At 39.6% G+C, this 12,991-nt stretch overlaps 1 long non-coding RNA gene across 1 annotated transcript in view; it reads right to left on the bottom strand.

Moving 5' to 3' along the window:
- LOC129626215 (uncharacterized) overlaps positions 1 to 10,777 on the bottom strand; it is a 124,749-nt gene extending 113,972 nt beyond the window's left edge. The window contains exon 1 of the long non-coding RNA XR_008701833.1: positions 10,692 to 10,777. This is a non-coding gene — a long non-coding RNA (uncharacterized LOC129626215). The remainder of the gene's footprint in view (positions 1 to 10,691) is intronic.
- Between the last annotated feature and the right edge of the window lie 2,214 nt (positions 10,778 to 12,991).

Below are 12,991 nucleotides of genomic sequence, written 5' to 3'. Positions count from 1 at the left end.
GATCCAAATTTTCAGTCCCCTTTTCCAAGAACGAAAACTTCCCTCTACTTTTTTCACATTGGAGTTCTAAGCAAGATTTCCTTTTAGGGGAAAATAGAAGATTCAATACCATTCTGAAAAAAAAATGAGTGACAATCACTGAGCTAGTGATTGAGACAATCTTTCATTTTACAGGTGAACAAACAAGAGAGCTAAACAGTCATTTAGCCAAAGCCACTCTGTTAAAATTATAGTGTCTCTGAGATGGAAGTACCCTTGAGGGTCATCAAGTCCAACCTTCCCCCACCATCGGCCTCCTCTAACCTGTGTTCACCCACACTGGGCCCCAAATCCCCTGATTCTGGGAGCTCATGGTCTACAGAATCTCTCCTATCTTCCTGGTCCTTAGAAAACATGTCCTCATAATAAGCAAACATCTGCCCTTCTGTAGCTGTAGGAGCCAAATAGAAGAATTAAAGTCATTCTTCCCACCTGAAAACACTTCACATATTTGAAGACCCCCTAACATGTCCCTGGTGGCTCAGTGATAAAGGACCCTTCTGACAATGCAGGAGACACAGGTTTGATCCATGGGTTGGGAAGATCCCCTGGGAAAGGAAATGGCAACGCATTCCAGTATTCTTGCTGGGAAGTCCCATGCACAGAGGAGCCCGAAGGGCTACAGTCCATGGGGTCGCAAAGAGTTGGGCTTGACCGAGCAACTAAACAACAACGGCATGTCCCCACTGGATCCATCATCGCCATGTACAAACTTTTGTTACACTTGGAGCCCCATTTTCACAACTATTCCTCAGACAACACACATTCTTTCAGTCTGCTTGACCCCTTTCAGAAAGGTGTCAGTTTGTTTATATCCCCTTTAAAGAGTCAAGTGGGGAATTGCTTCAGTAATATTTTAATTTGTTCATTAAGTCTTCTTTTAAACTTCCACTCTTTACACAATATTGTCTTAACTCCCTCAGGGTGGGCAAGCATTGATAAGCAAGAGAAATAATGTGGAGATACTGTTACTTACAGGCTCTTGCTTACACTGTCTGAGCCACAGAGGATGAGATGGTTAGACATCATCACCAGCTTAATTGATATGAATCTGAGCAAATTCCGGGAGATAGTGAAGGACAGAGAAGCCTGAAGTGCTGCAGTCCATGGGATTGCAAAGAGTCGGATACAAGTTAGCGGCTGAACAAAAATCGTGCACACAGACAAAAATTCATGCCCACCCTCTCTTTCCCCTCTGTTTCTTTTCTTTATTTTTTATTTTTGGCATTTTTTGGAGATACTTAAGAGATTCACATGAACCTGTAAGAGATAATGCAGGGGACAATTCATGTGCCTTTTACCAATTCCCCCCAATGGCAACATCTTTCAGAACTAGAGTACAGCATCACAACCACAATATTGACATTGATACAGTCAAGGCACAGAGCAGATTCATCACCAAAGAGCCCTCATGTTGCCCTTTGACAGCCACACTCGCATTTCTCTTTGTTCAGTTCACTCCTTAACTTCTGACAACCACTGATGTGTTATCCATTTCTGTAATTTCGTTATTTCAAAAATAACATATAAATAGAATCATGCTGTGTGTAACCTTAAAATTTTTTATTTTATTGGAGTATAGTTGATTTATAATGCTATGTTAGTTTCAGGTGTACTCCCCTCTGTTTCTTAAAAGGAATTCCCGACAGCAAAGTCACGCCAATGGCTTTGTGTGTTCCTTCCCAAGGCAAGACTTCACTCTTTGCCATTAGCTATATGCAGAAGGATTTGCACATTCGAAACAAATAATCAGCTGACTCAGGGCTATGTTGAGTCAGTTTTAGATTACTCTGCTCAAGCCACGTCCACAAAGGCAGCAGTCCTGTCTATGCAATGGATACCAAGATCAAGCCACGGCAGGTTCATTTAAGAGCATGAATCAGTTTTAAGTATCTTGGCAGATACCCTTGCAAGTGAGATGATAAAGGAGAATATAATTATAATACATGAAAAACATGTTCTAAATTTATAAAAGGCTTTATAATTGGCCCTCACATAGCTCTCCTAATGGAGGAAACATATATAAATAGTCTCAAATGGCAAGCAAAATGCCATTAAACCCTAGTTCTGGAGTGCATTGGAATTTATATTTTCAAAGCAACAGCAAATTATCTTTCTAATAATAGATGGTTTTATTAAATATTAAAAGTGACTAGTGTTTCCTTGAGTTCATCCTGACTAGTCCTGATACATCCTGAGTGGCAGGGGAGTCAACCTGAAATGGAACATTTGCTAAAAATAATCCACCAAACAAATACTAATCCATACATGCTTCATCCAGAGATGATTATATTCTACAGTTACTGCTATTTTTGAGCAGCTCTAAGTGGTTTACTGTTCATTGCTTTCCATTCAAGGAATTAAATGTGCTTTATGTGTATCATCTTGCTTACTGTCACCACTGTCCTGGTAAATATAATTAGCTCTGCTTTGCATTTGAGGAAATTGAAGGTTTAGGATTGTTATATTTCAGGAGAGGAAAAAGGCAAACCTCACAGAGAATATTCAGCAAGGTTTCGAATTCTTGAGTATTTCTGTTGCAGAAGAATGCAAGGATCGGCTACTCAACCCAGTCACTTTACAGATGAAGACAAGGAATTCCCTGATGGTCCAGTGCTTAGGATTACGTGCTTCTACTGCTGAGAACATGTGCTCCATCCCTGGTTGGGAAACTAAGATCTTACAACCTGTGCAGTGTGGCAACAACAACAACAACAACAACAACAACAACAAAATATATATATATATATATGAGGGTAGGGCTGGTAGAATGATTCCGGTGTTCTATGCAATGAACTTCAATATGTCTCAGTTTCATTTCCATCTTTTGAGTTTAAAATAAGAATATTTATATTAGTTATTTTTCCTAATAATAGAATTATCATAACCACTAATGGCATTGTGCCAAGATGAATGGAAATGTGTGTCCATCTGACATCTCACTAATGGGCAGTGGAGCCCCCAAAATATTGGGCTGAGGGTAGGAACCAAGGCCCCACACCATCAATGACACTAACCCTGCTTTCAGTAAATGGTTCTCAGACATGCATCTTCATCTCTAAAATTAGGAGTTGGACTAAATCTTTTAAATGTTCTTAGAGTTCTAATGCACCATGGTTCTCATTTTCTTTATATAATTTTTTTGAATGCATAATATATACATTTGTCAGAAGAGATGTAAAATCAGATACTATAAAGAGAGGAGGGAAACAGAAATTAAAAATAGAAGATTACATTCTATTTGGCTATATTTCAAAACTAAGTGATCTCTAAAGAGAAAGATGTTGATTTGATATTTTTTAATGTTGTATTTGCTAGTAGACAATAAATTCTGAAGCGACTGGTTCCACTTAGGGTATGTTTATTTGCTATTCTCTTCATCAGGTTTTGGGAGTCTGTGTTTAAAATAGGCATCAAATTCTGTTAGTTTAATATGTTGTGGCTCCCCTTGTTCACGAGAGTGTTTCAACAAATCAACTCTTGCAAGTCAGGGAAGAAAAGGGCGGGGGAGTATCTCTCCGGATGAGTCTCTTTTGGTTTGCTTAGAGTCTGTCTGTAGCTGTAATTCTTGGCTGGCAGTACCACCTCATTCCTCTCGTAACCGATTATGTCATCACAAACAGAGATTTATGAGCCCCGACTCTAAAGAAACAGAAGGCAGGATGAATTATGAGAAGTTCCAGGTCTGCAAACAGTTTCTTCAATAATTAGCCTAAGGTGGGGAGGAGGGAGAAATTAACCTCACTAAACTCCCATTTTCCACAAACCAAATAACACACTGCTAGCATCTGACTGAGCACAGAAATTCATCTTGAGGTGATCTAGTTTAAAACCCATTTGTAAATTCAGTGTGAAGGGCTTAGAGTGGAAAGAATGAAGGTCTGGAAAATGCACAGTGGGGACCAGCCAGCCCCTCCTCAGGACAGCCTGGATGGCTTAATAGGGCGTCTCAAGCCCTGATGGATGGATCTCTGAGATGGCCCACAGGTAAGTGGGAAATGGTTTTGTGTTCCAAGAGGGAAAGGGTGAGTTCGTCATCATGAACACAAGCTTTTGCATTTTCCTCATGCAAACAGGGAAGCCAATATGCAGAGGAAGTGATGTCCTCTTCAGCCCTGGCTATGGCAGTGTGAGTCTGCACGTTACCAAAGGCAAGGGCTACATCCTTCTCTTACTGTGCTATTCCTCAGGGACATTCCATTAGCTATAAAGAGGCAACCTAATATTCAACCCATGCTACATTTGTCTCCTCTCGTAAAGGAGAGGGTATCTTGGGGGCAAGGTGATAGAACTCCATTAATCTACCAATGAATATTTATTGTGTATCCACCATGTGAGAGAGATTACTATGAGACCTGGTAAGAAATAATAACTAAAAAATATACAAAATATGTCTAGCTCCCAAGAAACTTATAATTTTTCACAGAAATAGAATAAACAATCTTAAATTTTGTTTGGCACCATAAAAGACCTTAAACAGCTAAAGCAATCTTGAGAAAGAAGAACAAAGCTGGCATCATCATGCTTCTTGATTCCAAATGATGTTACAAAGCCATAGTAATCAAAACAGTATAGTGTTGGCATAGAAATAGACAGGTAGATTAATGGAACAGAGTGGAGAGCTCAGAAATAAGCCCATACATGTGTTTATTAATTTATGACAAAGAAGCCTAGAGTATACAATGAAGAAAGGACAGTTTCTTCAATAAATGGTGCTGGGAAAACTGAACAGCTACCTACAAAAGAAACTGGACCACAGTCTTACACCACACAGAAAAACTCACTCAAAATAGATAAAAGACTTGAATAGAAGACCTGAAACCACAGAACTCTTAGATGAAAACAGGCAGTAAATGGCTTGACATTGGTTCAGCGATGATTTTTTTGGATTTGATATCAAAACAAAAGCAAAGAAAGAAAAAATAAATAAGTGGTACTCCATCAAACTAAAAAGCTTTTGTACGGCAAAGGAAATCATCAACAAAATGAAAAGGCAACCTACTGAAAGAGGGAGAAAATACTTGCAAATCATATATTTGATGAAGAGCTAATATCCAAAATATGTAACTCAGTAACAACAGACCAAAAAATTCTAATAAAAATGGGTAGAGTATCTAACATACCACCCGCTTTTCCAAAGAAGACATACTAATGGCTATCTGATCTGTGAAAAGATGCTCAGCATCACTAATCATCAGGAAAATGCAACTCAAAGTCCCATAAAGTATTACCTCACACCCATCAGAATGGCTATTATCGAAAAGACAGGAAATACCTAGTGTTTGTGAAGATGCGGAGAAAAGGGAAGCTTCGTTTACTGTTGGAAGGAATTAGTGCAGCCACTCTAGAGAACATTATGCTGTTTCCTCAAAAAAAAGAAAAAAAACAAAAACTGAACCACTGCATAATCTAGTAATTACACTCCTGGGTATTTGCTCAAAGAAAATGAAAGCACTAACTCAAAATATATATATACCCCCATGGTTTTGTCTGCATAGACTTTTTCTATTGTCCTGAGGCACTTCTGGCCAGTAGAGGAACAAGAACTGCCGAATTTTCTCTGTAGCCCAGGGTGATTCTCCACTCCACTTGTCAAATGCATAATTTGGGGGGGGGCGGGAAATATCTGGATTCTATGGAGACAGAAACCTAAAAATTCCAGGAATGTAAGCCGCTCAAGGCTTTTACTCTCATGGCCCTGAGTTGGAGCACTCAAGTCTCTGAAAAGGGTGCATCAAAATATTGAGACTAATGAATCACGATGAAGGATGAATCCATAATTTGTCCTCTAAATGCCTTAAAATGCTGGACCAAAGAAAGTAGAGACCACAGTTCTTCACCTGGCAGGGGCTCAGGTCTATATTTGCTTCCTCGTCTCCCTCCAGTAACTTTGAAAGTTGGGTGATAATGGCTGAGTTTGCAGTGAGATGGAAATATTCACCAGGATCGACCTGAATATAACAAACTCTTTGAGGATATGGCCTCGATTCATCAGTGTGAATATATCCAGGAAACACCCTGGTGCAAATGTCTTTCTCTTTTTTTTTATTTTTCCTTAATGGGCATTTGCTTTGTCAGACTTGCATTTCAGTGGAGTTATAAATATAGGAATGAAATATTGATGACTTGTCTCAACTCATCTATAACTTGTGTGATATCACACACTGCAGAGCTATGGAAACGGAGAGGATGGGGGTTTGCCAGGGCTTTCAGGAACTGAACTCTCTTGAATGGGCTCATTGGCTGAAATTCATTTTCAAAAAGCACTTTTTTTGTAGACTATTTCAAGAACCAGAAGTAAGGCTTAGGATAGACATTTTTCCCATGAAAATTGGGGCCTTGTCGTCTTGTGAATCTTTTCCTTCCCACCCACAGAGCTGGTCAACCTCCATTCATTTGGGTACCACAGGCATGCACAATAATGGTGGTTGCCCAGACGGTGGCTGGGAGAGGCCCACTGCCACCCAGGCATTGACACAGCTCTCAGCTCAGAATAGCAAGCAAGCAGCAAAAGAATAACCCAGGCTTGTTTTGATTGCAGGCAGAATGCAAATAATGCATTCCCTCGATGTTAGGTCAAAACAATCACCAACCTAAACAAAGCAAGAGAAAGAACTTTCGCAAGAGTAAGCAGCTTCTCATTTCCCTAAACTTGTTCTTGGGCAGAGGCTCTATTAGTTTTGCATGGGTAAGGTTGGTGGATGCAACCATAATCGAGTTAAATAAAAAACAGTATTTGGAAAAACTGACATCAAGAGATTCCTGATATGGTTCCTTGAGAAGGACAGAACATTACTTTTGTGGTATTCCTGCCAAGAATTCACAAGCAGAATCCAAGCATGAGGAAATATCAGTAAACCCACATTGGAGGATGTTCAAAATAATGGACTTGCCTTGTTCAAATGGTGACGGTCAAGGGCAACAAAAGAAAGGACCAAGGAGCTGTTACCAATGAAAGATATTAAAGAGACACACAAAAAATACATGAAACGCATAATCTTGAATCAAAGATTTGAATATGGACTGGAATAGACAATGGTATTATATCAATATTAAATTACTTGACTTTGATAATTGTACTATGGTTGTATAGAATGGCCTCCATTTGTAGGAAACATAATGAAGTAGTTATAAAACAAACATAATGTTAACTTAGTTTTTAATGATTCAGGAAAGAAAACTATCTATCTAGAGAGAGAGAAGAAAAGAAAGAAAATAATATAGCAGATGGGACAAAATGTAAACAAATTAGGAAGTCTGGGGACTTCCCTGGTGGTCCAGTGGTTAAAACTCGGCACTTCCAATGCAGGGGGAAAGGTTTTGATCCCTGGTCAGAGAACAAAGATTCCATGTGGCATGTGGAATGTGGCAGGATGCACAGAGTAGCTGTTTGAAGACTCTGAAAAGTCAATTTGTTGTTGTTTAGTTGCTAAGTTGTGTCCAATTCTTTGCAACCCCATGGACTGTAGCCCACCAGGCTCCTCTGTCCATAGGATTTCCCAGGCAAGAATACAGGAATGGGTTGCCATTTAGCAGCTGACAGATTGGAAAATACATCTAAAATTGAAGTATCACTGAACTAGTGGAGAGTTCACTATTTTGTCCATCCTTTGTCATGTTCTCTGACCTAAACCCAATGCAGCCTGAAATCTAGAAGTGGGCCTCATGACCAGACACAGACCAGAAAAAGACCTCCAGTTCTGTCTCTAGGAGCCGAAAAGGGAGCACTGCACTCTCTCTGAGAGTGGAGGAATCATACATCATGGTTCAGAATATCGAGTCAGAGATCTGATAATTGTCTCTGAGATGACTGGATGCAGATGGTGTAGTGAAGATCCTTCACAGTCTCTTTGTACACTTATAATTGTGATCTGACCCCCTTTCTTAGAACCATCCAACTCTTTTTGCTGGATTTATGCTTAACAACGGAGAAGGCGATGGCACCCCACTCCAGTCCTCTTGCCTAGAAAATCCCAAGGATGGAGGACCCTGGTGGGCTGCAGTCCATGGGGTCGCTAAGAGTTGGACACGACTGAGCGACTTCACTTTCACTTTTCACTTTCATGCACTGGAGAAGGAAATGGCAACCCACTCGTGTTCTTGCCTGGAGAATCCCATGGACGGGGGAGCCTGGTGGGCTGCTGTCTATGGGGTTGCACAGAGTCAGACACGACTGAAGCAACTTAGCAGCAGCAGCAGCATGCTTAACAAGCAGCCTTCTGGTAGTTAGCTCATTTATTCGGTCATTCACTATACATTTCTTGAGCACCATCACTGTGACAAACATCACACTCGGTGCTGGGCATCCGAAGATAAATAACACATATGCAGTGCTCCGAGCAGCTCACAGATTTTACTGCAGGGTAGAGAGTGTGATGGCCAGCTGACAGGTATTCCAGACCCTGTGGCAATGATTTTCCACACTGTGATTTAACAAGATAAGGTTAGGTGCAGTCAGTTATTCTCTTGTGAATTTGCTTGACAAAAATAATTTTCCCTGAATTTTACTACACCAAGAAAAAAATTACAAAACCCCAAGATGGGAGCCCGAACTGCCTATTCCAATGAGGAATTGCCTACATGTGAGATTTCAGCCTATGTCACAACACGAATGATCCACCTTAGAACCTAAAGGTACTTTCATACTCAACCCACACTCAGCAATTTTGCTCCAACTCCTAATTCTTCTTGTTTACTACCTTACACCATCTGTCAGACACACACCATCCTCACCAGGCTGCAAAGTGAGGGTAGGAACTGAGTTTCCGTCATGCTGATATTCTATCGTTCCATCTCATCCTCAGCATCTAGTTCAGTGCTTTGAAAATGATCCTGCAAATGAATTGCAATTTATGTTTATGTGAAAGAGGAGAGTGAGAGAGAGAGAAAGAGAGAAAGGGAAGAAAGAAAAGCTTAAACCACTTGGAATTTGAAGTTTAAGTGCCTCTTAAGCAAAGCATATTTTTAATAGACATGTACAAAAAATATACTTTTCAATGGGAAAAAAAATGGGCTCTAATTTTGCTGCCATTCATTAGCTATGTTATCTTTATAAGGTAATTATCATCTCCAGCCTTCGTTTTCTCAACCATAAAATGAAATGATTGGGCTAAAGGATTTCTAAATCATTCCAGTACCCGCTGATTCCAGTATTCCTAAAAACAAAATCCTCTCTTCAGATCCTTATCTGTTTTTGTTTCATAATTTGTTTCACCATTTCCGCTTGATACTTAAAAAGACTTTGTGAAAATGACAAGTTTTCCTAGTAGATTTCCAATAAACATCATATCATATATGTTTCCTATTAGGGCTTCTGACATTCCACATGTTTTTCAAAGGTAATTGGAAATACTGGAGACAATTTAAGGGTCATTATTGGGTTAGCCAAGAAAATAGCTAATGATGACTTTAGCTACCGGACTATTCAGCTGATCATAGAACCCATTAACTCAATTAAGTAAATCAAATAGGAAAAAACATTTAGACTTAAAAAGCCACCCACCACTACCTACTATTTGCCTTTGAACTACTATTTTATGGTGAATTCAAATTGTTCCTTCTATGAAAAAGACCAGATCATCTGATTTAGCAGATGTAGTGATTCAAGATCACTCAGCATACATAATTATAAACCAAAAATTACACCACATAGCAATTTTAAGAAAGCAGGTAAGACTAGACCTTCTGTGTAAACAGGGCATGAACCTGTCTCGAGTGGCTTATTGCCCGGTACTGGGGCAGGTGTGTGTGGGAAGCAGTTAGTGGTCTTCCCTTCCCTTAAGGAACTCGTTTCAACTCTGGCGTGGTCTGTAGGTTCAGATTTTCAGGAAGGCAAGGGACTAGCTCTGAGATGAAGATTTATGACTGTAAACATCCTAATTCTAGCAGTTTATAGCACTGAGAAACTGAGTAGGCACATACGCTTTTAAAGACCAAGACTTCCAGATGATGCTGACTTGAACTTGTAGCTTTTTATGATGCAAGTGGGAAGGTCACAGGGTGCTCGAAGTGACTCCCAGGGAGAAAAGAATACGATGGCTCATATTATTTAATATTTATTAAGTGTGGTAATTATGTTCAGACTATTATGCTATTGCTGGAGAGAGCTGGTCTATCGAGTGAATGTTTGAAATTAATGTAGCACATATTTTATCCAATTATAGATTCAGCAACTGATGTAACCAGTGATGCGCTGGCAAGTGCTTGACAACCAGCTTCTCAGCATGGATGCCATGGTGTAGACCCTGGTGAAGACCCTCCCCTCAGGGTGGGCGGATATCAAGCTTCTGATATGACATCATCTGACTTGCACAGCTGCTGGAAATTCAACAATCGGCTCTAGCGAGTAGGAACAAACAGCTCCAGCACACTTCTGGATGTGACCTAAGCTAAGGAATAAGCAAAAGGGTGGTCTACATATATTGGAACTCCAAGACATTTCTTAAATGACACAACTAAATGCTTACATTTTTGCCAAACTTAATCCCAAATTGGCAGGGGGTGTTGAGTCACTTAGTCAAAGACCCTTGTGAAGGAGCCTTTTGGAAAAGAAAGACTAGTTTGTGAGAAATCTGCATTCTAAATATCAGCTATTCCTCATCTGCTCTATGACCATGGGCAAGTTATCCCATTTCTCTGGGTGTCATACTTACAATAAACAGATTGCATATCAAGAAGGCCTAAGTTCTCTTCCATTTCTGCTGCTCCGTATGCAGGTCAGTCCAAACTCAACTCTAGTGCAGATCATCAAAATGGATGAAAATAGTCAAGTAGGTCGTGAACCATGCATGGTCACTATCCACTCCAGTACGAGCTAGGAAGTCTCTAGTGCTTCTCCAGGGACCTTCTAGGGGCTTCATCTGTCCCTGAGATGGGCCACGTTAATGACCTCACAAACAGGGGCAAGTCTACTTTCTCCAAGGCTGTGTCTTTCCTTCTGCCAATAATCTCCCGTCATCTCAGCCTATCCAGTGCTGTGCTTCATCCCATTTAGGTGCTATGGTCTAAGAAACGCGACCTTTCTTTCCTATTCCCATTTCACCTTTCGCCCCTATGTCATCGGATAGTGATGTATGACATTATTTCTTATACATGCTGAAATACTCATCATTGAGAGCAAGGAAAAGATCAAATCTGCAAAAACAAGACATGATTTCAGCCCTTAAGTACAATACAATTATGTAAAGTTTAAAAATAAAATAAAATTAAAAAAAAATCTTCTTCAACAACAACAACAAAAAAGTACAGTATGGTAATATAATGAAACTCATCATTTATTGCTGCCTATTCACCTGTACTTTAATATTCATTATTTCTATTGAGACCTATCTATTTAAACATCAGCTCTGCACAGTCAAGCCTGTAAGTATCTGTTGAATGAGTGAATGGATGTCTGATGTTCAGGCTGAACTGGTAAGGCGGCCACGGGTTCCATTTTCAGGTTTTCTAGTGCTATGATACGCTTTTCCTATTTTGATATTTTTCTTTAGGTTCTCTGTTCATTTCTAAAGAATGGCAAAGAGCGGCATGCACTGTGGGAGGTGAATTTTGGCGAATTTCACTTTTGGGTGAATTTCATCATCTTTACCTGTCAGCTAACTTCCAGAAATGCATGAACTGGGAGACGGGGAGAGGAGAAAACACACCACACGATCGCTGACAGTTGGTGGAGCAGCAAGTGCCCCAGAGTGGGTGGCACTAGCCCCTGCTTCCACGCTCTGATCTGAAGCTTGTACAACAGATGTACTGCGGGTTGGAGAACAGGGTGCTCATTTGCGGAGGTGAAAGAGCGGGGAAACGCGCCGGCCATGATGGTTGGGGGAGGGTGGGGGAGCCGAGACAGTGCCGCGGGCTGGTGACCCTGTTGCTTCTGCTGGGTGTTTTTCCTTCAGAAATATTTTTAACCATTTGCAAGGCTAGAAGCTACAAAAAAACATTGCTAATTTACCCTTTCTTTCGAAGGCCAGAGCACTGGGACTGGATTGCATGGAGCTTCTTGTTAATTTCATGTTTATTTCTGAGTAGGATTTAACCTCCCACTCGACAAACATAACATCCCAGAAGGCTTTTATGTTGCTGCTGTTAATCATAAAATATTGCATGAGCTTAATATAATTCTGGTGTAAAAAACTGAGTAATTTTTTCCCCTGTAATTGGGAGTTTTTTAATACTTGAGTACTGAATACTTATTAGCCCTGTTTTTATTTTTAATCTTTTATTTTTCTTTTGATCCTCCTGTCTCTCATATAAGCCCACAATTTACATTCTCATTTCCATATTTCTCCAAGTAAAAGAAAATTCCTAGGAAGTTGAAGCAATACCTATCTATTTGACACGCCAAATACATTCTTCCAATGATCTAATGGTATATTTCCACAATAAAGATGGTTTAAAAAAAAAAAGTCTTTGACAAAGGAGCAGTTAACTCACAATTATCATTTCAGTTAATCCGTAACTTCATATTTTAATTAATGTGTATATTTTACTAAATGACTTTTCTGTCTTTATTTGACCAATAAAAAGTTGAAATTGCATAGATTTTTCTGCTCCTCAGAATGTAAAAAATGGGAAGCTATAGAAGATGCAGAACATCCTAACTTTTGAAAAAGCTGGTAGAGGGAGAGACCATGTCTGCTTCTAGTTACACAAACTAGTTAAGAAAAAGAATTTTAAGCCAGCTAATATTTTTCATTATTTGTGATTTAAACCAGCTCATCTTTTTCCTTTCATTATTTTCATGACATCTAATAATTGGTCTGATTGAATTGAAACATTTGCAATGGGTTTGTGTATGTTAGAACAACAGTCTAAAAGTCATATATTTCACTAACAGTTTTATACTTTTCATGAAATACAGAACTGAAAAAGGCTATTTCTCTATTCCCTCCTTTCTGATCCTCTGCAATGCAAATTAGGTCATTAGTTATTGACAATACTGTCAATTAAGAGAGTA

Source organism: Bubalus kerabau, chromosome 13 (genome assembly GCF_029407905.1).
Source record: "Bubalus kerabau isolate K-KA32 ecotype Philippines breed swamp buffalo chromosome 13, PCC_UOA_SB_1v2, whole genome shotgun sequence".
In the NCBI taxonomy this organism is placed as follows: domain Eukaryota; kingdom Metazoa; phylum Chordata; class Mammalia; order Artiodactyla; family Bovidae; genus Bubalus; species Bubalus kerabau.
This window is presented reverse-complemented; position numbering and strand designations above follow the sequence as displayed.